We start from the raw sequence: 27858 nt of genomic DNA on the forward strand, positions 1-27858 counted from the left end.
CAGATTCTCTTCTTTAGCAAAGATAAAGAAATGGCAATACCCTTATAAATCACTGTATGTGAAAATTGTCAAAACCTTTCTGAAGGGTATTTTGACAAAATTCAAAAAATGTTAATTTTCATACTTCAGGTCAGCAACTCTTCTAAAAATGTACACGTGTGGAACTACCAGCGATTTGAACAAAAATGTATATATAAGAATGTGCACTGTAATGTTACTTTTAATAGAAGAGAATTGAAATAAAATAAAAAGATCAAGGAACTAATTTTATATCCATAGAATACTATTCCAGCTCTTTAAAAAAAAAACTTGCTTTATTATAAAAGGAAATTTATGGACAGAGGGGAAACGTAGAATATACTAATTAGTGTAAAATTTATGTTAAGATATATTTTATGCAGAGCTTTTTTTTTTTTAAGAAAGAAAATCTGCATGAGAAATGTCCACCAAAATGTTAATAGTGGTCATATGGATTTGGAATGTTTTATATTGATTATCTTCAGTTAGTTCTAAGCTTCAAATTTGATAAGATACATTTGTAATTAGGATGAAAAGCAAATTTTATTTTAAATGTTGATCAAATATGGTAATTGTTCAGGAAATATATAGCCTAGCCCCAGACTTGCGTCACAAGGGTTAGGTAAAAATTGGGGGTAGGGCTGGGCAGGAGGCTACAACTGCAGTGTGGTCCACAGCATGAGTGGTAGGCTTTGAGTCATCCGGCAGAATAGAAATCTCTGGCAAACACAAAAACTCTCCGTGGAAATAGCAGCAGCATCTAGTGCGAGATAGGTGGCTTGACCAGAACAGGGCGAGAGAGGAGGACCAGAAAAAGTAGCAGGGATGTCAACTGGATGCCCTTCAATAGCACCCAGACTTGATTGTGAGCAAGTTGGATTAATGCCCTGGACACTTCCAGAAGTGGTTGGGGCAGATTTCACAAAAGGTGGGATCTTACATTAATAAGTAGATACTAAAGCCTCAAGTTACAGGTGATTTCTGTAAAAGTGACCGCATTTTTTTTAGACCAGACTGTAGTGGCCTGAGGGAATATGAGCAGATCCATTTTTCATGGTTTTAACACTAGTACCTCTATTCATATATATTGCTCTTTCATCTGTATTTTGCTGACCCGTAAAATATATTTTGGTAGTTTCCTTCTGCTGCTCCTGGATGAAGTATAAAATTTAACTATTCTTTAATCATCTGGACAAATACTCCTATAAACCAAGACAATTTTATGAAGACAAATGATAAATCAATAGAACAGAAACCACTGTTCTGTTTCCAACTATAATATTGTATAAATATGGGCAAATCATTGTATTTTTTTTTATCTTCTAAAAGAGGGTAAGATGGACCTGTCCGAGGCTATTATTCCTTTATATTTAGTGCTAAAAAGTAAGATGTTGGGGGTACAATTAAACAGCACTCAAATTCAACTGCAGAGATTAATTCAGGAGTCTTCATGAACACCGTGGATTTAATTCAGGTAATGCATGATTATTTCAACATAAAAATATACTTTTTACAGTCTCCGACAATATGCAAGCAAAATCCAAGGAAGTCATTTCCATCTTGCAATTCCATTTCTAAACCCCTGTCAATTTGTTATATGTCCAATTAGCTGATAAAAAGAATTATCAATCAATGCTTTGTTTTCATTTTTTATCCAAAAAAAGAAAGAAAAAAGTAGATAAGGCAAATAGAAAGGGTTGCTAAACCTGGGTTGTAGGTTTAGGGGAGATCATTATACCCTTCTTTCTACCTTTGTATATGTTTGAAGCTTTTCATAATAATAATAATAATAGTTTATTAAATGTTTAACTGCTGATTCAAATATTATGTATTTTAATATCTTAATACATTATATATATACATATGTATGTATATATATATATATCCATGTACATGAGCATATCATTTTATATCATGGGAAAATGTTTAAACTCCTCTCTTCACATTGGCCAAGGATCTTACCATGTTCTATCTTGAACTCAGCTTTTCTTTTTTTTTTTTTATTTTAAAGATTTATTTTTTTGAGAGAGAGAGAGAGTGTGTGCACGCACTAGCAGTAAGGGAAGAGGGAGAGAGAATCCCAAGCCTAGTCCATGCGCTAAGCACAGAGCCCAACTTGGGGCTCCATCTCACGACCCTGAAATCACAACCTGAGCCGAAACCAAGAGTCAGATGTTTAATAGACTGTGCCGCTCAGGCACCCCTTGAACTCAGTTTTTCTAGATGCAATGGAAGACACTATTAACTCACGCATCAACCAATTTTAATAAGCATATGATGAGAACTTTCCGTGAACTCTACAATATTCTGTTCCAGAAGGGCCAAATCTGCATCTCCGTTGTCTCTAAACTCAGTAATACTGCAGGTTTTGCTCACCAGTGATACGCATTTAAGATGTTTACGGTGCGGGTTGTCTGGCTGGCTCAGAGGAGGGGAAGAGCAGGAGCATGTGACTCTTGATCCTGGGGTCAGGAGTTCAAGGCCCACATTGGTTGTAGAGATTACTTAAAATGAATAAATAATTTGGTTTTTTTTTTTAAAGAAGTTTGCCTGGCATGTGCTCTGGGCTTTCACAATCCCCCAAATATGGCCTAAAGCCACAATCGTTGAAGAATTATTTGCACAGAGGACAAAAGGCTCAAAAAGTCAGCCTCTTTGGTATTTCTTAAATGATTATATTCTCTTGTCATGGGCAACTACCGGGCAGCAGCTCGGTAGTTACCCTAACTAGACCCAAATCTCTCTTCTCTTTTGGTACCCCTGTGCTATGGTCCCACTACCCTTTCGGAGCTCAGCACTATTTGCTCAGAGTGGTTGCAGTTTATGCCTGGTTGTCCCAGCATAATCATTAACACACCTCATTTCACCCAATCCAAGCCATTCCCTCCCTTCAAAGTAATCAACCATTCATTGACTCTTTTCTATATACACCCTGAAAGATTTTTTTCTCTGCACCTTTGCACATTTTTTTCCTGAGTAGAATGTACTCCAGGATTAGAATTGTCATAACAAGATAAATTTAACTGGGAATGCTGTATCTCAGACAGTCAACAGATTTTTTAGTACCTGTATATCCCAAGTATTGCATGGGACATACTTACACTAAAAAATAAGCCACGGTTAAAAAAAAAGAAAGAAAGAAAGAAAATTAGCCACAGTTTATCGGATATTCAAATACAATTAAGTATCCTATTTTTTATCTGGCAATCCTTTCGCACCCCAATCCACATCTTCAAGGCCCAACTGAAATGCGCTTTCCAGTCTGAAACCTCAGTGAGCCTTCTTCCCTTCTTTCAGCGCTGCCTCCCAGAGCATTTTTACTGCGCCTCTCACACTACCGCATGTTCCCACTAGCAACCAAAGCACTCGTGTAGTATCGCCTCGTTTCTTTTTTATGTGACTTGAGGACAAGAATTGAGCTTTACTTATTTTTTCCTCCCTCATATTACTAATCACATATTGACATACTAGCTATCGATGAATGTTCAGAATGTCTAGGAATAAGTGATTTTAGTTGCACTTAACAAATTAGTAAATTGTTTGAATTTCCTCAGGACCATTTTGAAAATCCCTTTGATACCTTAACAGCTTTGCTCAAGGATCAGTTAAATAATAAACCCATTTATGCATTTCAGAACGAAAACTACAGTGACTAGACTGACTATAACAGCAGAGTACCACCTGGTGTGGGATGTTGACAGTGGGCGAGGCTGCGGGTGTGCTGCGAACGGTATTTTCTGCTCAATTTTACTGTGAACTGAGAACTGCCCTAAAAGTATTTTAAAAAACTTTTTACCCCTATAATACAGGTCAATTTGAATTGAGCTTAAAAAATACAGCTACTGTTGAAATGTTCTTAAAGTAATAGATATGAGCAGGCGATGGGTATAATTCTTGATATACATTATTAAAAGTGCTCTATTTTCAAAACTAAACTTGGCTTTGAGTAGCATTCTATAGAAAATTAAATTTAAAAACTTTATAGTGTCAATTTTGCTTTATTCACGTTATAGAATTTTCAACCAAATGCAAATCATATTAGTCCTACCCACCTCTAGTTTTCTGGTAGATAGTACCCTTTGAATGGGCCATGTTTTTTAATATTATCAGAATACCTCATCCACTAAAAGAAATGGACTCAATGTAATTTTACTCCCCAAGATATGAAGATCAGTTGTGAAAATAATTTTAGCGCTCTTTATTTTGCATGCATGCACATGTGAGTGCGTGTGCACACACACATGCACACACACACACACATGCACACACACACACACACACACACGAGAAACATACCAATTAATTATTGCCAACTTTCATATTTCTTCTAAAGGACAGAAATAATCAGTTTGTTGGTTAAATTATTTTCAGAAAAATATACCTTACTGTAAAAAATATTTCTAACTTTATCCCCCTACAGTTCTTTGGGATCACTCAATTCACTCGCTGTTTGTTAATAATTTATTTCACATCTACTAGCTACAGCTTATTGCTTGGATAGCATCCTACCGAAAATTATGGTTTCTACCAAAACAGTCTAAAAGGTATATATAAAAATTTTTGAAAACAGAAAATCAGGAATTAGAAGAACACACTATGTTTTCTCAGAGCAAACCCTGAGTGTGTACAGTGCAAATCAAATTGAAAACATAATTTCAGGCCACATTTGGTTAAACAATTTTACCTTTCATTTTAAAATAGTCTATTAGACCTTTAGTCACAGGTAGATTCAAGGCATTCTAAAAGAAAAAAAAAGTCATTTCCAGTTTGACAAAAATTAAGTGGTTCTGGTCTCCCTGGGGATGTTATCATCCTCCACCAATGCCCAATGTTTAGGGCTGTGAATGAAGTATACGGACCCCAGACTAGTCAGCCAAATCAGTTGAATCAACCCTAGTCATCAGCGGGATGCTTATGTCACAGTCAGACCACACTCAGAGCCACGAAGATAATGTACTCTACGACCAAAGAAAGAATGCAAACACTGCAGAGTCTTCCAGACAACAATAGGGAATTAAACAAGACGCTTTCCTAAATTCTATTGTTGCTCAAAGCCAAGGTTTGGTCCTGAGCTCCACATAGAGGAAGAGGACTGGATTTACTAAAATTTTAAATAAATTGTCCCTCGAACAAGACTGTAAATAAATATATGTGCAATTGAAAAACACGATGGCAATTTTATTTATTTATTTTTTTACTAGTACTGCAGTCTCCACAAATATTTCACCATGACAATTCGACAGCAGCGGTATTTTGCTAATTTCTAAATAAATTGGAAGATAAAGTGATTCACGGCAAATACAATGGATCTTCCCCTCACTGCCGCATAAATAGTATTTGTTATAAAAGTTTAAAAGCCACATTGATGCATTAAATTATTAAAGCAAGTATAATGCCTCCGCATTGTATTGTTTTGCAAGGGTTATCATAGACTCTTCACCATTTATCATACATGTATTTCTGTCTTTCTTCTACTCAGAAGCACAGCATGAAAAAACTTCATTTCACATGGAAACATCAGTATGTGAAACAGTGTGATGAAATGACACACAGGGGGAGTTCTACTCCGGTAAACAGTTGGTCTACCGAAATGATAGCATTTTATGCTGAGACTGATATAGCAATTTTAAGTCCTAAGAGATGACTGATCTGAAAGCCAGAATGTCACCAGTGATGAAGTATACACATGTGAAAAATTACAGGTAACGCGACTAGGCGCGCCGAGGGGCCGCTCACCCGCGCCTGTTTTACAAACCCGCGCCGAACTTCAGGATCTCCTCCAGCCACGGCTCCCGATCAATGATTCCATGTCGCTGGTTGACGAAAAGCACTCGTGTAGTCACGGACATCTAGAATGTGTCACTAAGTCATCTAAGTTTAATGATGCTGTAAAATGACCAGAAGTATATGTCACAGTTGGCGTTTGGAGATGCGTACGTTTTATATATAACAAGGAAAAGATGGAAGGTTTAGGAGAAAAACTGTTTCACCCAACAATCTGAAAATCAGCGCAACGCTGTTTTCTTGGTTGAAATGAAAGGCAGAGCCTGGTTTTATTTTATCCCGCCTTCCCAAAGTGCAAAATTATGTCTCGCTATATCCACAAACTGGGGGAATATTTTGGAAATATTTTCTTGATTAAAATAAGGGGCTCTCGAGCCACCGCGGGCAGTTGCAGTCACCTGGGTATAAACTGGTATTTAGCATATCGTCCAAGTGAAGGAGCCATGCAGGAAAAAGTGACTTTTTTTTAAATCTTATTCATGATACCTCACATAAAAACATAAGGAACTGAAGATCTGTAGGAATATAAAGTAATAGCTTCTGGATGGCCATGGGCAAGTTCTCTGTGCTTCGGTTTTCTCATCTATAAAATGGGGATAATAGTGTCAGAGGTTGCCAGGGTTAAATAGCACAAGGCAAATGCCATGTAAGGGTTTGCTGTTATCTACTATTATACAGTATTTCACATTGTCTTTGAAGAAACAAAGGAAATAACTTCTTTCAAAACTAACAGGTCTTCAGATGGTAACACGTTAACACTGTAGCAAAATTTAAATGAAATAGCAAAGGACAGCAGACATACAGCTGGTGCCATGGCCCAAAGACGAAAGCAGGTATGACAAAATATTATTTACTGATGCCCCCCCATCAATATCCAGAGTCATTATATATCTAAGAGTGAGTATACGACTTAGAGTCAGCGTTTCTGTGTTAGATTTGTGTTTTCAGAATTATCACTCATAATGGGCATGTCATGAAAGTTCTCTGATCCCAGTTTTCTTATCTAAGCAGAATACTACCATCTTTTCCACAGATATGTTGCAAGCTTTAAATAGGATAACCATTCTGAAAACGTTGAGGGCATATGAAAAATCCTCTCTACCACCATGTGCCAATATAAGCTACAATTATTATAATAAAATCTTTCCTTTGCTTAAGTTACCACTTAGCTTCTTAAAATGTAACGGCCTCATGAGAAAGACACTACCACCAGTATTATTATGAAGATAATGGAGGGGGAAAATTACTTCAAAAGGAACCATATAGATTTTTCTGAAACCTAATTAAAATGTATGGCCATGAGGAAGGCTTGTAGAACAAAAAAGGTAAGCAATTCATTTCAAAGTGGCTCTTCAGTAATATGTCCTGACTGCTAAAGGGACTCAAAATATGAGGGTACTTGCCAAAAATCTGTGTAGTCAGAAATTGAATTTTAATATTTTCTCACAGCCCCCACCAACGGCCACTACTTTCAGTGTTCAATCCATAGTGGCATTTATGTATTTGGGTTGGGGTTTTTTGGTTTGTTGGTTTGTTTTTGTAACATATAGTAACCTCCAACTTTCATATTATCAAAACTATTATTTTTTCTTTGATAGTTTCATCCATTATTTTATGCTTAGAAACCACATCCTCACCCAGAAATCAATTGTTCACCTACATATTCCACCTCTAATAATGCTTTTATATTTTACCTGGAATCTCTTTGGAATTTATTTTGGTATATTGCACATGGAAGAATCTCCTTGTCCTCCCCTAAACCCATCGTCCCTGTAATATTTATCGAATGGTCTTTTGAAGTCAGTAAAGAAAGAAAAATCACTTTTGTAAAATTCAACAATGGAAAGAAGAGTTGAAAGAATCCTATTTTGGTTGAAGAGAGGTGGGGAAAGGAGAAAGGTGATTGGGAAGTAGAGATTTGAAAGAAACAAACTTGAGATACGGGCTTCCAGTTATAAAATGAATAAGTCATGGGAGTAAAAGGCACAGCATAAGGAGTATAGTCAGTGATATTGTAATAATGTTGTATGGTGACAGATGGTAGCTATGCTGGTGGTAAGCATAGCCTAACATATAAACTTGTGGAATCATTGTGCTGTACACCTGAAACTAATGTAACATTGTGGGTCAACTATATTCAAAAAACTTAAACAAAAACAAAACCAACCTTGAGTGTAGTAGCAAGAGACAAAAGAAAAGAACAGCACTCCTTGGGAGCTAGGAATGAACCACAGTTAGGAATCAAGAGTTCCCTATTATGAAATTTCCCTTGGGCCAGCCCAAGAAGGGGGCTGGGAATGAGTCTTGCTAGTGTTCTGACTCTCAAAAAGAGTTAGGAAAATAGAATGATTGATGACAGCTATGCCAAGCTCTTGCCAATGGAATTTCATAAACGGGGAGGGAAGTATGATCACAGTAGCCAGCCCACACCTCACATTAATCTTGGCGTGAAAGCAAATATGTCTGTTAAGTAATTCTACATAATCCAGGCACATGTTAACACAGGAGCTGTAAAACACCACAGATCAAATAAGTGTAATTATTCATTCATCAGTACTTGCCGTCATTCTAAAACTTTAATATTTGTTCCTTTTCCTACTATAAAAGATCAAAAATATCAAATGAATTCAAAGAATGGAAACATAAATCACCTGCAATCCCATCTCCTAAGATACATAAAGTTACTCTAAGCATTTGCATATTCTAAGCCACTGTTCTTCCAGTCTCATAAGTTTTTGTATAAATATATAGAAAATTCACAAAAGTATCATATAAAATGCACAGAATTAAAGACACATATACTACTCAGCAATCAGAAAAAAAAGTGGAAAGAAAAAGACCAGGACAGGACTAACAATTTGGACTGTGACTAAAACAAAATAAATATAGAGGCCACTTACTATCGGTGGACTACAAATTTGACTCACAAACCTTCTGTCAATCAAACTGCAAAGGGAAATGTAATTTTTCATGTAGTTCAAAACTCCTTTAGATTAGAAATACTCAAGTTTTCAGAAAAAAATGGTGTATCCCTCATGTTCTTCAAGAATGACATATTTTATGACAATTTTCTTTTTTTTTTTTTTTTTTTTTAAAGATTTTATTTATTTATTCGACAGGAAAGAGACAGCCAGTGAGAGAGGGAACACAAGCAGGGGGAGTGGGAGAGGAAGAAGCAGGCTCATAGCGGAGGAGCCTGATGTGGGGCTCGATCCCATAATGCCGGGATCACGCCCTGAGCCGAAGACAGACGCCCAACCGCTGTGCCACCCAGGCGCCCCCAATTTTCTTATTCTCCTAAGAACCCACAGAATATCTCTACAGCGTGGTGGGATTTTTCAGAATTTGTAAAATCAAACGCCTTTACAGAAGCCAGGCAGGAATCAAATGATTGACCTTGCAACTGACTTACTACAGAGAGTAGGGACTGTGGTAAGCTTAAGAGTGGAAGCTCTGACTTTATACATTCCAGTGTGTGTGTGTGTGTGTGTGTGTGTGTGTGTGTGTGTCTATACACACACACATACACCTCTTTAATGTTTGAACAATTACATATCACATTTGCTCTTGAAAAACCCCCAGTATACAATTCCTATTACTTAGTCTTTTCCCCAAGATCTTTGCCCATGATTCTCATCAACAAACATTCATAACACCGTGCTACTTATCAAACAATGGGACTTTAAAAAAAAAAAAAAGATGCTATATGTTCTGTTTCTAGAGACATGATACTTCATTCATCATAAAATTAGTATGTGTCAAGAAACCTCAGAAGTTTTTAAAAGCAAGAAATCTTTGTGGATTTCATGATGAAAAGAAGGTATTATTTCCATTTTGAAACCAGATTCTAGCTGTTAGGATGGATTTGCAAAGGCAAAATGGCTGCACCATTTTTTAAGAGCAGCAATGCTTAAGAGTTCTCATTGCTCTGCATTCTTATCAGTCCCTAAAAAGTTTCTTAAGTGCTTTTCTAGCCATTATAATAATCATGGAATGGTATCTCACCATGGTTTTAATTTGTATTTCTCTAATGACTAGAAATGTTGAACATTTTTTATGTGCTTATTAACCTGCCATATCTCCTCTTTGGTGAAACACTTGTTTAAATAATTTGTCATTTTTATGGGGCGCCTGGGTGGCACAGTGGTTAAGCGTCTGCCTTCGGCTCAGGGCGTGATCCCGGCGTTATGGGATCGAGCCCCACATCAGGCTTCTCTGCTGGGAGCCTGCTTCTTCCTCTCCCACTCCCCCTGCTTGTGTTCCCTCTCTCGCTGGCTGTCTCTATCTCTGTCAAATAAATAAATAAAATCTTTAAAAAATAATAATAATAATAATTTGTCATTTTAATTGAATTGTTTGATTTCTTACTGATGAATTTATAACTTTGCATAGAAATCCTTTGTCAGATATGTAATTGGAAAACATTTTCTCCCAGTCTGTAGCTTGTCTTTTCATTCTCTTAGCAGTCTTCTACAGAACACAACTTTTCATGTTGATGAAGTTCAAGTTATTACTTCTTTATAGATCATGCTGTTAGCATCATTGCTAAGTATTCTTTACCCAACCCCATTTAATAAAGATTTTCTATGGTCTCTTCAAAAAGTTTTACAGTTTTAATTTTTACATTTACATCTCATTCCATTTGAGTTAGTATTTGTGTAAGCTGTGAGGTTCAGGTCAAGGTTCCTTTCACTGCACATGGAAGACTGTTTCAGCACCACATAGGGAAGACACTTGATTTGCTCACGTTCTTTTGCCAAAGATCTATTGGGCACATCTGACTGGGTCCATTTCAGGACTCTATTTTGTCCCATTCATCTGTGGGTCTAGTCCTTCAATACCACACTGTCTCAAATACTGTAGCTTTACAATAAGTGTTAAAAATTGAACAGTATGATTTGTCCAATCTTTTGTTTTTCAAAATTGGACTGATCTCGTTGCTTTGTTTTCCACATAAAATTTTAGAGTCTGCTTGTTTATATCTACAAAAAAAAATCCTGATTAGATTTTGATTGCATTCAACCTGTATATCAATCTGGGGAGAAGGGACATCAATACAAGGTTGAGTTTTCCAAGTAATGTACACAGTGTGCATCTCCATTAACTTAGGTCCTTTTTTTCTCATCAGCCTTTTGTAGTTTTCAGCACATAGGCCCAGCACACATTTCTTATTACATTTATTTATTTCTAAGTATTTCACTTATGGGGAGAGAGACTATAATAAATGCTATCTTGTTTCCAATAAAATAGTATAAAATGAAATTATAAGTTTTAAAAATGACTTTTATATGCATTGGACATATAACCAGAAAGCTAGATAAATATACTCAGGACGAGGAGTGATTTTTATGGATTCTGTGGAATTTTCCACTTAAGTAATCAAGGTATCTACAAACAGGAATGGTTTTCTTTCCAATTTACATGCCCTTTGTTTTTTTTTTAAACCCTTTCTGCTGTTAGAGTTTTTAGTACAATGCTGAACAGGATAAATGAGAGTGAACATCCTTGCCTTGTTCCTAATCTAAGGGAGAAAGCATTTAGTCTTTCACCATTAAGTAGGACGACAGGTAAATTTCTTGTAAATGCCTTTTTTTTTTCCACATTGAGATTCCCCTCTATTCCTAATTTGCTGGAAATTTTTTCCATAAATTGATTTTCATAAATACTTTTTCTGATCAATTGGTATAATATAGTAAATGCACTTCTTTATATTATTAATGTGGTTGACTACATTTTGAATACTTAACTGGTCTTGCATTCCTGGGTAAACCCTACTTGGATATATAATTTACATGTACATATAGATGATTTATATATACTTTGTTTGGCTGGATTAAGGAAGTTTGTTTATGGAACAATACTGTCCATTTTATCTACTACTATTGCCTGATTTTGCTATCAGCATGAGGCTGGCTTCATAAAATGAGTTGTGGAGTATTTGCTCCTCTTCTGTTTTAGGCAAGACATTGTATAGAATTGTTATTTCTTCTTTATAAATGTTTGGTAGGATTTGCTATTGAAACCATTTGGGCCTGGAGATTTCTTTATTCAAAGGTGTTTAACTATGAATACAATTTCAGGGCACCTGCGCGGCTCCATTGGTGAAGCATCTGCCTTCAGCTCAGGTCATGATCCCGGGGTCCTGGGACAAAGCCCCACATCCCATCTGGCTCCCTGCTCAGCGGGGAGCCTGCTTCTCCCTCTCCTGCTCCCCCACTGCTTCTGCTCTCTCACTCTCACCCTCTCTCAAATAAATAAATAAAAATTAAAAAAAAAAAAAAACTATGGACACAATTTCTTTCATTTTTATAGGACTATATATATTATATATTTCATCTTAAGTTTTGGTAGTTTGTAATTTTCAATAATTGGTCCATGTCATCTACCTGGTCAAATTTACATGTGTAGAGTTATTTGCAATATTCTTTTATTATCCTTTCAATACCTATCGGGTCTGTAGAAATACCTGTTCTCATTCTTGATATTGGTAATCTGTGTCTTCCTTCTCGGACTGCTCTAATTAAGGATTATATAGTTATTATAAATTATTACCAAATATTTAGACACTTTCCTGTTATCTGTTATTGACTTCTAGTCTAAGTCCACAGGGTCAAAGATATGCTTGGATTTTTAAAATTTTGTTACGATTTGTTTTACACCTTGGGATATGGTCTGTATTAGTGAGTGTATTAGTCCATGTACACTTAAAAAGGACTCATGTTCCCCAAATAGCAGCAAAGAGGAGAATGGTGGTTGCCAGGGGCTGGGGTTGGGGGAAATGGGGAGATGTTGGTCAAAGGGTACAGAGATGAGTAAGTTCTATAGATCTAATGGGACTACAGTTAGTAATACCGAACTGCAAATTTGAAATTTGCCAAGAAAGTAGGTCTTAAGTGTTCTTACCACCCACCTCACCCCCAACACCTGCACACAAAAACAGTAACTGTGAAGTGATAAATATGTTAGCTTGATTGTGGTGATGATTTCACAATGTTTATCAGAACACCAAGCTGTACACCTTAAGTATATACAATTTTTGTCAGTTATACCTCAAAGCTACAAAGGGGAAAAAAGTTATACTTTGCTTTAAAAAATGCATATTCTTCTACGGTTAAGTAAACTGTTCAACAAATGTCACCGGTGGTGCGGTTCACTTGGAGGCTTTCTGAGAGAAGAGTGTTGAAATCTCAAACTATAATTGTAGATTTGGCTATTTTTTCCTTCCGGTTCCGTGAATTTTTGCTTCATGTATTTAGACGCTCTAAAGAAGTTAAGTGAATTCATATTTAAGATCGTTAAATCTTGTTGAGCTGATTTTTATAACTAAGTTGTATCCTTATTTATTTCTGCTAATGTTCTTTGTTCTGATGTCTATTTTACCTGATATTAATACACTACTCCAGCTTCCTTTTAAAGTTTGCACAGTATACCTATTTTTCATCATTACTTTTGATTGCAGACCCAGAATGTCACAATATTCAAAATATGCTATATACAATCCAAAATTACCCAGCATGCGAAGAACCAGGAAAATGTCTACTTAAAAGGGAAAAGGCAGTCAAAACCAAACACAAAACCAATTCAATTCACTTCAATGACTAAGGCACAGTTTTAAAATAAGTGAGTTTTAAATGCATGATAAATGGATTAGGTTAAATATAAGAAGGGGATTAACGATGAGCCTTTTAAAGTTTTAGAAAGGTTAATGAGCGTGGCACCTTTAAATTAAGTTTAGGAATAATCTGGTTTAGAAGAGGAATGGACTAGCTGGATTCTTGGAATAACTACCCTTTTCTCCATTTGGTTCCAGAATTATTTGATGAATAAAAATGAGATAAAAATTGTATTACTATTCAAGATAGTATAATATTTTCCCCATGTGTTAAGAATAGAGATAATATGGGGGGAATGGGTGAAAAAAGTGATGGGGAATAAGAAGTACACTTGTCCTCATGAGCACTGGGTGATGTATGGAATTACTGAATCAATATTGTACACCTGAAACTAATACAACACTGTACAGTAACTGGAATTAAAATAAAAACTTTAAAAAATAGAGATATATGGAATATATACCACAGTAAAAATTTTTTCTAGATCTCTATTAAGTTTTACATTTTGGAAGTGCCAGACAATGAGAATTTTTTTAAAACTATCTTCCCTCGCAGGGGGAAAAAAAAAAGCCACAATGTGTAATTTTAAAAAGGGAAAAGGATATAACATTAAAAAAAATCAAAATTTATAGGTCCACCCCTGGAGTTTATAGACTATTAAAAATGACTGATTTGATCACTACACTCAGGTTTATTTTTGCCCATTTTTTAGAACTTTTTAGTTAAATAAATTATACGTTTATTCACATCCATTATATATTTCTGTTAAAAGAAATTGAGCTACATGGCAAATGTGTTCTTCCAGAAAAGTGCAATCTTTAAAAAATTTGATATATTAATACAGCTCTAATTTTTATCTAAGTTGAATATTTTAATAGGGAATTTTTTTGTAATATCAACTGAATGCCTATATTATTTCCACAAAGACTTGAGTTTCAAAAAAGTAAAAATCCTACAGATCATGTAATACCTTCCTTTCATTGAAAAGAAAAGCTAAAATTAGACATAAATTATGAATGAATGGCAAAGACAAAATCTTTTAAACATATTGAATTTAAGGGGCCATAGCATATTCAGAGTACCTTTTATGGCCAAAACACTTCTATTAGGAGGGAGAAAATAATGAAGCTAGCATGAAAAATAGAAGAAACTATTGCTAGAAAAAAAAAATCAATGAAAATAAATAAACCAGACAAAACATAGAACTGATTATCAAAACTAAAAGCAAAGTATTTTCAAGACCTATAAAATGAAGAAATTTGGGAATATGAACAAGAAAAAGAACACAAAAAAATCAATAGTTTCGAGGAAAATGAAACCAATCGAGCAGAATTTAAACTCTAGAATAGAACGCAGTGAAAGGCTTTATTCCAGTAAATTTCCAAATCTAGGCAAATTTAAAGTATAATGATCTGGGGCGCCTGGGTGGCACAGCAGTTAAGCGTCTGCCTTTGGCTCAGGGCGTGATCCCGGTGTTATGGGATCGAGCCCCACATCAGGCTCCTCCGCTATGAGCCTGCTTCTTCCTCTCCCACTCCCCCTGCTTGTGTTCCCTCTCTCACTGGCTGTCTCTATCTCTGTCGAATAAATAAATAAAATCTTTAAATGAATGAATGAATAAATAAATAAATAAATAAATAAATAAATAAATAAAGTATAATGATCTGATTCTGAAAAGAAAAAGCAAAAAAAGCAGGAAGCAACCCAGTCCCTCCGGATCCAGCACGCAGACACGCATCTCAGGGAGCAGGAGGGCCGGTGAAGACGACCCGATGGAGGGGACAGAGAGGAGAAATGAGGCAAGTCAGAGAGCGAGATGAGGGCTAGGATTTTTGCTAGGGGTTTTGGTGGGAAGCTCTGGACAGGGTCTACAGAGACTTTTTAGGAAGTGTGTCTGCTTATTTGAAGAACTATGTACAACACTCACCTTTCCCTTTACTAACAAACAGTTATAACATTCTTAGGTCATTTGGAATTGGATTACTATTTCTATGGATAACATCTACAGATGAGGCCATAGGATTTAGGAGTGCTGGGTTTAGATACAAATGTAGATGGATGGCTAGGTAAAGGATTAAAAAGACATTTGCCAACCTTAATAGTAATTAACTCAGGGGAACAGGATTAAAGGAAGGGTGCTGGCAGATGAATGAGAAAAGGAGATTTTCCTACTTTACCCTAACCACTACCCCAACTTTAGATCTTTCACAATGACAGTATGTCATTGTATGTATACAATGTATGTATGTATAACTTATGTAGCTGTATGTAGCTGCATGTATGTAAGTATGTATAACTTATGTAGCTTTTTAAAAAGGAAAATGGTTTCATCCCATCTGAGGTTTGTAGGGTAAAATCTTCTAACGTTTCCAATTCTGTCCAGTGTCCCTTTCATTTGTGTATTCATTCATACATTCAAATATAAACTACAGTCCCATTTGCAAGATTACCATTTCATTGAGGAAAGACAAAAATAAGGGTCTTATTTTGAGGGTCTGTGTTTAATCTAGTTAGCAAATGAATGGCATAATGGTTAATATTCATGGGATCTAGAAAAGACAAATTTAGGTCAGTATGTTATGGTCTGATATCATCCTCGAGGAACACTTAATAAATATGGACAGGATGAAGAGGAGAGAAATGCTTGGAGAGAAAGGTGATAGGGATATTTAAAGGTAGAAAGGAGGATTATATATAGTAAACCAGCCCAACCACCTAGAGTAGAAGGCCCACAGGAAGGCTAGGTTAGAAAAGGAGGGTGGAGGAAGAGTGGGGAGGCATTGTACTGTATTAAAAGCCACACAGTATAGAAGAGCTGGGACTCTGGAGTCCCAGAGACCAGAGTTTCTAACCCTCCTATGCCACTTGCCACTACGTGGTCTAGAACAAGGATTTCAACCTCCCTGAGCCTCAGGAATATGAGGATAATAAGTTTATAATGTTATCATGAATATTACTTAAGTACTTGAAGTACTTTGTAATTTTCAGTGACTTGATAAACATTAACTATGTTTCATTATTTTTGTTGCATGCATGGCATTTAGATATTATCCAGTAGGCCAGCATTTTCCAACTTGTATTCTATACAACTCTAGTTTTTAGATATTGAGTCAGTCTCAAAGAAGAAAGTTCCTTGGACAGAAAATCTTGAGAAAATCTGAATTAAAGGTTATTACTAGAAACCGTAATATGGTAGTAGGCATTTGCATTCTTTAAGGCAGCATATCCAAAACCGTTGTTTGGGGGTTTCTTCCTACAGAAATTTTGTCTCTCAGAGCACCTGTTAGAATTAGTGTTCTGCACGGGAACTACTGCTAAAAGCAATGAGACAGTACTGCAAGTCTTTGGTCAGCAAAATTGCATGAGGTGGAAAATAGTGTCTAAGTTTGAGATTTTGCACAGGCATTAAAAAAAATAATAAAAACATTTTGCAATAAGCTTGGCATTAGATATCAAGAGCCTGGACCAAAACATCTGCTGGGAATTGTAAAGAAAGAGACAAAGGCAATGCAAAAAGAGAAACGTCAGCAGAACTTAGGGAATGGCTGGGGTGAGCATGAGGGGGAAAGGAAGTTAGGGAGAGACTGGGGTAAGGATGTCATCTCGGGCGCCTGGGTGGCACAGCGGTTAAGCGTCTGCCTTCGGCTCAGGGTGTGATCCCGGCATTATGGGATCGAGCCCCACATCAGGCTCCTCTGCTGTGAGCCTGCTTCTTCCTCTCCCACTCCCCATGCTTGTGTTCCCTCTCTCACTGGCTGTCTCTATCTCTGTCGAATAAATAAATAAAATCTTTAAAAAAAAAAAAAAAGGATGTCATCTCTACTCTAGAACAATTAGGATGCAGTTGACAGAAAAAAAGAGACGAAGAGAAAGGAGACAACTTTTTAAAATTGATACAGTACTTAGAATTATGGCAGGATTTCCTGATGAAAATAGGAAGGAAACCACCAAAGAAAAACTATTATACCTTGAAAAGAAGATTAGGGCTTAGCACAGTGACTGCTATATGGTAGGCATTCAATAAACTGTATTGAGAAACTCAAAAGAAGTCAGCACAGGGGACAGACAAATCCTTGAAATAAGAAACTATCCAAGAGATGAGGTGACAGGCGTTCCCCTGAGCCTCTGGTGTGAGAGAGGAATAAGTAGGCCATGAGGAGACCAATGCGAGAGCTAGAAAAATAGGCAGACATAGAAGAAAAGGAGTGATGAGAGCCCAAGAACATGAGCATTTCAAAAGAGAAAGCAATCCATAGCAAAACAGCAGAGAATTCAGCAGAAAATGAAATCTTAGGAAAAGACATTGGCAGATTGTAATTAACAGCCTTTGATTTTGTTATTTTCATGATGATAGAGGCTGTATTTGAAGGGGTTATGGGGCACATGTTTGGTGAGTGAAATGGAGCACTAGCCCCCCCCCCCAAAAAAATTAAGAAGACTAGATAGAAATAGCAATGAACTACAGAAAGTCATTTTTCTATGTAAGAGAACCTTTTTTTTTTTTTTTTTTTAAGCAGGGCATGGAGGCCAATGCAGGGCTTGAACTCACGACCCTGAGATCAAGACCTGAGCTGAGATCAGGAGTCATCTTGCTTAACTGACAGAGCTGCCTAGGCACCCCTGTAAGAGACACTTTTTTATTTGAAGACAAGAGATTAGAGAAATCAGAGGAAGAAATGAGATACCGGAGGATTCTCCCCTTAAATTTCTAAAGATAACAGGAAGGAATAAATTAGAAGAGAGAAAGAAAAAAAAAACACAGATTTTTTCATGGGATGGCTACAAAAGGGACCAATGATACATGTAAAATTAAAAAGAGCGATAACCACTGACTAAAGTACATAAACAGTAATGGTTTAATCAATCCCCATGTGTAGTAAGGTCAGATTCTTTTTGTTCCATTTGCAAGAAAGCAAATGGGAAGGAAATGACTTCTCAGCTTTCTAAGTTACCAGAAATTGATGGAAAAGGTCATAGAAAGTGTGCACAAGAAACGAATGGGAGAAAAGAAGCTGAAAAGAAATGAAAAGAAAAAGATCAAGATACCTTTAGCATAACAAGCCTGCATATAGGAAATACGTGGTTTTAATCTATAAAGCAACTAAGTGTGAATAGAAGCTTTTCTATCCAACCTACGCTTGTGGCACTCTATAGAAAAACACATTTGAGACAACGGAAAAGTATTACTTTAAGTAAAACATACTTTGTAACTCATTGTTCAGAAGAAACACAGATTTAAAAAAAAGATTCAAAAACACAGTTTACAAACCAGACTCCTAAAAATCCATCACGGATTATTCAACAAAACCAAACATGAAACTTTGACATGGAGACTGTCAAAAAGAAGTCAACTGTCTTTTAGCCCCAGCACAGAAAGCAAATGGATGAACCAAAATAACCCAGAACGGAAATTCTGATGTTTTTTGTGCAGGTGGCAAGAATGCTACAGTTGTGAAAACGAATCTATATGCTCTACTTTTTTTTTTTTTTTTTTAATTTTACTTTCATAGAGCCAACACTCTGTCCTGGAGGTCCTGACGTGTTTCACATATAGTTGGAAGGGCCATCAATAAAAGCACATGGCTTCCTGCTCTATTTACGAGCACACACAGTCACACTTTCACATGTCATTGGGATCCTACATGACGGAGAGAGACAAGCTCATGCATGGAAATCATGGACTCCAACCAGGCAAGTAGAACTTGATAAAGGAAAGTTACAGCAATATCAAGTTATTAACTTTCAGGATCTAGTCTATTCCATCAGCAAGCATTTTCAACTATGAGATGCAGTCCATCACAATAATATTTTCAATAAAATTTCTGCAAAATTAGATGATAACAAGACCATGATATTTTAAATTGAATGAATTTGAAGATAGTTAAGAATTAGACTCCCAGAGGAATACTTTATGTCACAAGCTATGAACACTACTGTTTAATGTACACTCATGCTCCATCTGCTTCCTTTTCCATTACTTGAATCTCCTAACCAGTTTCTCATGCACACTTTTCAGCTCCATGCTGTGTTTTCTATTTATTGAATACATTTCTCACTTCAACATTTTTCCACCTGAGCTGGCAGTCTTGGCTTTTATGGCTGTACACATGCAGGTCTCCCTAGATTATGAACTTCATATTTTTTCACTTGCCTCATGCTTCAGTTCTCCAGCTTAGTAGGCCCTAAAATGTGCAAATTGAGAGGCGTTCTGAGGCAGCCATTGCTATTCTAGGCCATTGACTTGTCATCAATTAGATTAAAACATTGGTTTACAAAAAATAATGTTTTCTCTTTACTTCATAAAAAATAAAACACTCGCAAAAGGGAACCCAGCTGTGCTAAGAAGCAAATTACTTTATGTGGGTAAGCAAACGTCTTCTGGTCAGGACTGCAATGTATTATTCAGGTCCATCTTACTACATCAGTTTTAAAGTAATGTGAATGTTACGTGTTACTACTAAGTAAAATAAGGGGGGGGGGGGGGAGTCCAAAGAGTTAACTTGCTTTTGTTTCTTTTTCTTTGTTAAACATGCAGAGGTCTACTCTGGGTCTCAAAAAGCATGTTATCTGCAGTTCTAGAAGAATAAACAACTTGAGTGACAACTAAGGTTCATATCTTGTCAATAATATCTCAAAATTCTGTTTAAGGAAGTTTGTAAGTAGGTGAGTGAAAACCCGATCTGTAATTGCAAGTCACGTGATTTTTGCAAAGTAGACAAATATGTAAAAGTTGTTCACTTTGATATATGCCTTTTTGAAAGCAAAGAAGGAGGTGGGGGGGAATAAAAACAATGTATATTCTCTAAGTTATCAGCAAACGCAGAGGACTTTCTATGTTTAACAGATTCTAAACAACACTACCACAACAGTTTCTTACCTAGTAAAGTTGTCCATGAGCAGGAATTTTTGTGTCTCAAAATCATAAGGAGTAAAAATAATTTTCTCCTTCCATGGACAGGTGATTTCTTCTATTTTTCTCTTTAGCATATGAATTTCCTTCTAATTGTTGGTTGTCAGCACAACAACTAATTAAAAACATGTTCTTCTACCACAATCTTTTTGATGCAAATGTAGTTCAGAATATTATCAAAAAGCCAGAAATGACAGAGCCAGTTGCCTTGGTGCAAAAGTAGCATTTATATTTCCTGCTGGCAGATGCATTTGCCAGGAAATGTCTAATGTAATAAATTTAGACAATTTAACCAGCATGGTGGATTTGTCCATTTTTGCTGTCAAGCATCAACACTGGCACTTAACCCGAGTAGAAAGAGACACATGACTAAACTTATAATGAAAGATCCCCAAATCATTAATGGTTGTCAAATAAGATGTTTTATTGGCTCACTGTATGAACATACATACATGCACATGTATCATATCGCTGATGGAATCAATATCACCATATGATGAAAAGTCATCTTAGTTCTTTGATTTCTGAAAAAAGGAAAAAGTAATCCTAGTATAGTTTGCTTTTGCTGCTAAATAATTTTAGAAAGTAAATAATGCACAAAATATACGGGAATCAGCCAAATGCTGTCTAACCCTATCAAACACAGGTCAGCACCATCATAGCAGCCGACTGAAATTTCCTCTAGCAGAGCTGGTGAACGCTCTGGACACACAGAAAGCCTAGAATTGAGACAGAATTACACTGGCATTGTATAAATAATCTAACTGTGACCTATGGGGTTAAAACCTATAATTGGAGTGATACTTCAAAGCAATGACTACTTTTTCAATGCTATTTTGTGCAGCCAGATAGGAAGAGGACTTGTTGGGGTTTTATTGGCCAGGAACAGTACTGCAAAAGTGATATTTTCAACAGCTGCTGGTGCATTTGTGCTCTGACAAATTAGAGGCTAAATCAAAGCATTAAAGAACATCAAAGGCTTAATTTAATGCAAAAACAAGTACTCCAACTGGATCTATTTTACAGTGAATTAATAATGCAGATTTATACAGAATATAGATGCTTTCTTAAGGTTTGGAAGATAATTTTTTGCTTTCAAATATAAGACCATAGAATGCCGTTTTTTTTAACCATGCAAAAAATGCAAAATATTTTGGTATACTGTGCAAATTCTAGGAATTTACTAAATGATTGACTAACTGAAATCTGTCTTGATTACCAAAACTAAGGATATTTGCCACGAATGTAGTGGCACAGTAGACACAGATGAACGCTGAGTGCAGCTATAATCCTTCCTAAGGGATACATGGTAATTGCTCTAAAGGCCAAAAGTATTTGTCAATTATTATAAGAAAAATGCACATATGTGTACATAGACACTACTTATGCTATATTGAGGATTTATGCATATTTAGTAGACTTGCCTAGCTATGTACTTACCAACAGTTCTGCTCAAAGCTTTAGTAGAAATTGAAAATGCAGATAAAAATGCAGCTTTACAAATGCAACTTTACAAGTGTGTTGCTATGAACAAAGACAATCCTAAAATTGAGGATGATGATTTTTTTTAACTCTTTTGAAATGTTCACAAATGTAAGTTGTCCTTTCTTTCTAGGTTGGAACTTAACTGAAGTTCCAAAATTGATATTAGGGCACTTGGAAAATCATCCAGCAGATGTGTTTGACTATGTATGTCTTATTTCTTTTCACTAAACTCTAAATATTATCTTCATCCAGGAGCACCCTTGGAATACCTCCAAGCATTATCCCAATATACACAAGTTACAAAAATAAACGAGTCAGGTTTTTCTAGAAAATATTTCCATATGAGTTACAAGCCTGCCATGGAATCCCCCTTCGGAGAAATTAAGGACACATTTCAAATTATTCCATATGTCAGCGTATTTAGTCATATATGCAATCAATATTTAATAGTGTATTAATTCATTTGATTTTTTAAAAATATCTAAGACTATGCTTATTTAAAACCTTACTTTAAAAAAAAGTCATATTGATCATAAATATATCACCTAAATTAATTTCTTACTTTCACCAATAGGGGCAAGGCATTGGCAGTAATTAGTGTCCATTTTTCCTTTGGGAAGAGAACAGATTGTGCCAACACACTCTGGTGAAAAGTACACATAATATCTGAGCTCTGATGTAAGCAGAATGCCCAGTTTGGAGATAGTGAATTTGTATCTATTATGTATTACAATAAGTCTCCCTTCCTCATTAATTTTACTGAAGTCTCCAGATGGGAAACAAAATATTAATTTTGTTCAGCCTTAGGCATTGTTGACTGTTAAGGTACTCACTAAATCACTGATCTTATTCACAATATTAGATTTCTGCTACAAAAATTTAGGACCCTTGGGTATAGGGTTCAGTTTGTCATAAGTATAATTAATTGTTTTTAAAAATGATTAATTTGTCAAAATAGAAAAAAATATATATTGGGCAGATGAGGCTCCTGAGCAAGCTAGCCTACCTTAAAGTCATGGTAATACTCATGAAATTATGCAAATTAATTGACTCTTTCAATGTTGCATAAAATGCTACTTCTAGTACAGTGCATGGAACATTAGGCTGTTCATCCAGCAAAAAAAAAGGGGGGAAAAAGTTGCATTTCAGAGGCTGGAATCTTACAAGCAAGGCCTTATGGTTGAGGATACTCACAACTACAATCTATTTTTCTACAAAGCAATCGGCTTTCAACCATTGCACACAGAACTTGTGCTGTTTATTACAAATTTTTCCCCAAGCAACGGTAAAGAAAAAGCCAGCTATGTCTTGTGGATTCTCCCTCCTCTTGATACAAAGAAAGAGATTTTCACTGTTCAATCATGCTAAGGGAAAATAATATTGATTCTAAAATTATTTAGCAATATGGGTTTTTACTGAGAAAGGCTCATTTAAGAGCCCCCCAAAACACAATATGGTACATAAAAATCTGATTAAATTATGCTGGTAGTTTACTTATTAAACAGTAAAAATCAGGGACAATAGCAAAATAAAAAAGCAACACTCTCCAGATAATTATTCTGTCCAAAAGTAAATTTAAGTAAATTTTCAAAGACTGGAATAAGAATAGCAAATTTAGGAGGTCACATTACTGAATTTTGTGATATCATAAATGCATTCTTATTTTAGCAAATGAGTGATACAATTCAGAAATATTCAACAATTAAATCTTAGAAATTAACAAAATTGCCCTATGGCATGATCAGACCTACTCTAAGAAAATAACAGAATCTCCCATTGGAAATTTAAGGCCACATTGCAGGGTTTCTACCAAAGAAAGACTGTATCCTCTGCTTTGCAACCAAGCTCTCTCATTACACCAATTAACACTCATGTAATCAATTATTATACTTTAAGGCAACAACTCCAGCCTTAGTCTAACAGACATGTATTAATTTTCAACTCTCTGACATTAATTTACATTAATAAACATATCGGAGCACCCTTGTTACAATGAAATCTGTCCCTCAGAATCCTATTGCTTTAGCTTTTCTCATTTTTTTCCTTTACATCAGTTTATAACTGACCACTTGATTATAAAATTAGAATGATTGATTTTTACATTATGACTGCTCTCTCTTAACGTTCACCTATAGTGAATGAATTCTGTAGGTGAGACTCATGCTTTACTCGGGCTCTGATAATGTGTCTGCAGCCCATCCTGTAGGATTTGTGTTTAATAAGAAAATCAAGACAATAGGTATTTCCAATAGCATCTAATCTATTTTTTAAGATAAAATGTAAACCTAATTCAAAGACTCTCCAAAGAATGGACAAGAGTTTTCTCAAAATATTTTTAAATCATGGATTTTAAAATTTGCTCTAAACTAACACATTTCTTAGGGAGATTTGGTATTCCATGGTATTATGGTAATTATCAGTACTGAAATCCATGTATTCATTTTAAATGTGTACTATTCAGGGAGTTCCTTACCTTACCCCGGTCATGGTAAGGCTGTGTTTCATCAATATCTAAACAACTCTCACAAGTAGATGCTTAAATTAAAAATGGTCAAAGATTTCCCAAACTACATCTCTACCTATACAAAGAGAAATCAACATGATGAAAATATAGCATGTGTTATAATTGCCCCTTTTCCTATATTTATATGCAGGGCTTTTTAAGATTTCTTTCCAAACTAGAAAATCAGGACAACATAAACATGCAAGCACATTCATCTCCCAAAAATACTATGATAGGAAGTAATCACCTAATGATCCAACACTCTGCTCAATGAGTACACCAGTTAGTGAAAATCAGAAAATTAAAGGAAGCATGCTTATTTAAATTAATTGTGGCTTATTGATGTAATTACCCATTTCTGTTACCCAAGTATGTTTTAATTCATGCACATTTATGACTCTGCAGCCTGTGCATCTTTCCACATGGTCACACAATTTGGGTATACTAATGTACTGTGGAGAATCTTAGAGGACACCAATATTTGTGGGTCAATTATTCTTTCCGATACGTTTGCTAAAACCAGTATCAACTGAGTTACCACGTTTGGTTTTAAAACCTAATTTCCACACTTTCATATCGCCCCAAGTGGCTTCAGCCCCAGCTAGGAGCCTCGAGCTTATTGGCCCAACTTGAGGCAGGCACTGAGCAAAGGCTGCTGCAACCACTTTCGCTGCTGTGTGGAGTTCATGGTTTGAATTCTGGTTTTGATGTGCAGTGGGAAAATGGCCCAACCTAATATACAAACAGGTGGCACATTTACCAATGTCCAAGTAATACCCTAATCATCCCTGAGATGAGCCTTAATGAGCTTTTCTGCTCATTAAGAGCTCCCAGGTTGGACCATCCCAAACTCTCATTAGGAACCCATTTTTCACATGTATACAAAGGACCGCTAACACTGTGCACTAAGATGGTCGCAAAATGTCGTGATTTCTCACCTATGCCATTTTCTCTGGTGGTTTCTCCCTACACTGGTCTCTAAACTGTGAGCAGCAAACTTGAAAATAAAGCAGGTATAAAGCCAATACACTTGAGGATTCCAAGTATATATAGAGGACTCTTTGGGAACAGACGTTTAGGTGAGTGACTGAAATTAGATTATGCAGATAACATGAAATGTCCATGAAACTTGAGGCTGCAAGACATTTTCACATTTGTTCATTTAAACAAAAACAATGGCAATACACATGACTACAATTGTCACAGCTACCTTTTACTTCGTGCCTGCCACGTGCTAGCACTGTGAGCTGGTCTAGTTTCATCACTGCATTTAAACAATCCTATGAGGTGGAGATCTCAGCCCACATCATAAACATGAGGAAACCAAGGCATAGAAAGATCAAGGGTCTGGCCACACAGCTAGAATTTGATGCTCCAGAACGGTCTGCCTCCAACCGTTACTACTTCTCTGTCATTTACACCAAGAATTGCCACTATTCCCTAGTGGCCATGGGTCCCTAGCCCTCGGTACCACGGTAGCTCTTCATCTGACTCCATGTTCCTTGAAGGCAGGAACCTGTTTTTCCTTGCAACACTGGCACTGACCACAGCCTTTGACATAAAGTACTCAGGAAACGTTAAACTGAAAGGAATCTAGAAAAGGTCAGAATCAAATATTCACTGTTGTCACTCTCAACATTCATTCTCCACAGTCCAAAAAATACAGCCCAAAACATTAATTTTATGTGAGAACAGGTGGCCCACTGCGCAACCTAATCGTCATTGCCATTCTTATCATGCAGTATTCGTGAGTCACCAGAAATGAAGTCTTCCTGCTTCTGGAGAATCCCAGGGACTGGGACTATGATACAGGTTTACCTAACTAAAACTGTTGACAGCTCCACTTCCATAAGTGTCTTCAAGAAAGGACAGTAGGAATCAGTCCCTTTATGCCTCTGCCCTGGAAGCTCTCACACCAAAAGGCCCAGGTTGGTCTCAGAAGCAGCAACGTGTTATGGATTAACAATCCACATTAAAAAAAAAAAAAGGACTGAAGCAACACACATTCAAAAACTTCATTTGCATTACAAATAGGTAACCTGCCATGGTATTTTGCTGCCCCACTGACATGTTGCCAGGGAACAACAGAAAAATAAAAGCCAGCGTATCTCCTCACAGGTGAAGAGCACAACTTGAATAAAATGAACCTGCTATTCAATCTGTTACTCAGCTCACCGCATAACCACATCCCCGCTCTCCTTCCCAGCCAAGAGAAGCAAGATGACAGGGGCAGTCACCCCTGCTTCCTGAGGTCCCCAGCATGGAAGGACCCTAAGGTTCAGCACATGCAGAAGGGGATATGGAGAAAACAAAGAAAAGGAGGTAGTGGAACGGAGAAGAGACACTATGATTCTCATCCAGGGAAAAGCCACTTCAAATCTGAGAACTAGCAGCCCTCCAAAATAAAAGAGTGATCATTGGTTGTAGCAACTGCCAACGGTAGACTTAGCTGGGCCAAGAGACGGTGACGAAGTGCCAATGCAAACTCATTAAGAAATCGCATCCCACAAATATTTATTAAATGTGCCCTAATCTTGTTGGTTTTTTTTTTTTTTTTAAGTCCACTGTCATGGCTCTTTATAGTTTGTATTAGTTTTTGTTGCATTTCTGCATCTGTTTGTCCTGTAAGGTAGTCACAACCTCTGGCTAATAAACTGTCTCTGAGAGAGCAGCGACTTGCCCATCGTTACTCACTTGAGAAGTAGGAGACTCAGGAAATCCAAAACTTAGCCGCCAAATATGTCCGACCGGAGCCGTGCTGGTCTGCTGGTTGCCGCGTCGCTGCGCGGTACACCTGCGTTCAAGGAACCGCAGTCTCGTGGCTGTAGGTGGAGGCGGTGAATCCAGAAAGCCTGCAGGAGCCACACTCCCCAACTCCTAAACCACATTCCCCACGCAGCCTTGCCTTTACTCTGCCCTTTCTTATATACCCTTCCTCATTCCCTCTGGCCTCCACCTGAACTGAGGCCGCTCATTACCGCACACCACCACCTTCACTCTTGTTAACCGCGGGAGGATTGTTTTTGAAGGCAAAGAAACGTGTTGTGCTAGGAAACGTCTACCCCAGACGCTCTTCGCGAGCATTCAGCCATCGATTTAACAGCACCCACCAATTCGTCTTCAATCAGCCAATGAATCAAAAGTCAGAGGAGACCTAGGTTTCACTGAGAATCTTAGTTTCTTCCTATTTCTACTTGAACCAGGAAGTACTTCCCTTACTACATAGGCCAACAACATGGGCATCGCCTGGGAGCTGGGTAGAAATGCTGACTCAGCCTTCCAGACTTCCTGAATCATAATCAGCTTCTTCCAGAGCTCCAGGTATAGGTAATTTGAGGCACATCCCAGTTCAAAAAACAGTGCTTCCTCACCAAGGACCATTAGAAAGAAAGTATCTCTGGCTGTGAAAAGAGGCTTGTCCAGGTGATAATTATCAGAGGGGTAACCTTAGGTAGGACAAAGGTACAAAAGGAGGCAGTGCAAGGAACAATGCTTGCCCTTCGTTCTAATTAGATCACTGTGATATTGTACTCTTGCTTTATAAG

The 27858-nt window shown here is 36.8% G+C and overlaps 1 long non-coding RNA gene across 1 annotated transcript in view; it reads right to left on the reverse strand.

The window, feature by feature from the left end:
- The window catches only part of LOC148108416 (uncharacterized), a 208405-nt gene extending 181250 nt beyond the window's left edge, over positions 1 to 27155 (reverse strand). Inside the window, exon 1 of the long non-coding RNA XR_015727896.1 lies at positions 27008 to 27155. This is a non-coding gene — a long non-coding RNA (uncharacterized LOC148108416). The remainder of the gene's footprint in view (positions 1 to 27007) is intronic.
- Between the last annotated feature and the right edge of the window lie 703 nt (positions 27156 to 27858).

This window comes from Ursus americanus, chromosome 20 (assembly GCF_024610735.1).
Source record: "Ursus americanus isolate L20-20 chromosome 20, mUrsAme1.1.p, whole genome shotgun sequence".
In the NCBI taxonomy this organism is placed as follows: Eukaryota; Metazoa; Chordata; class Mammalia; order Carnivora; family Ursidae; genus Ursus; species Ursus americanus.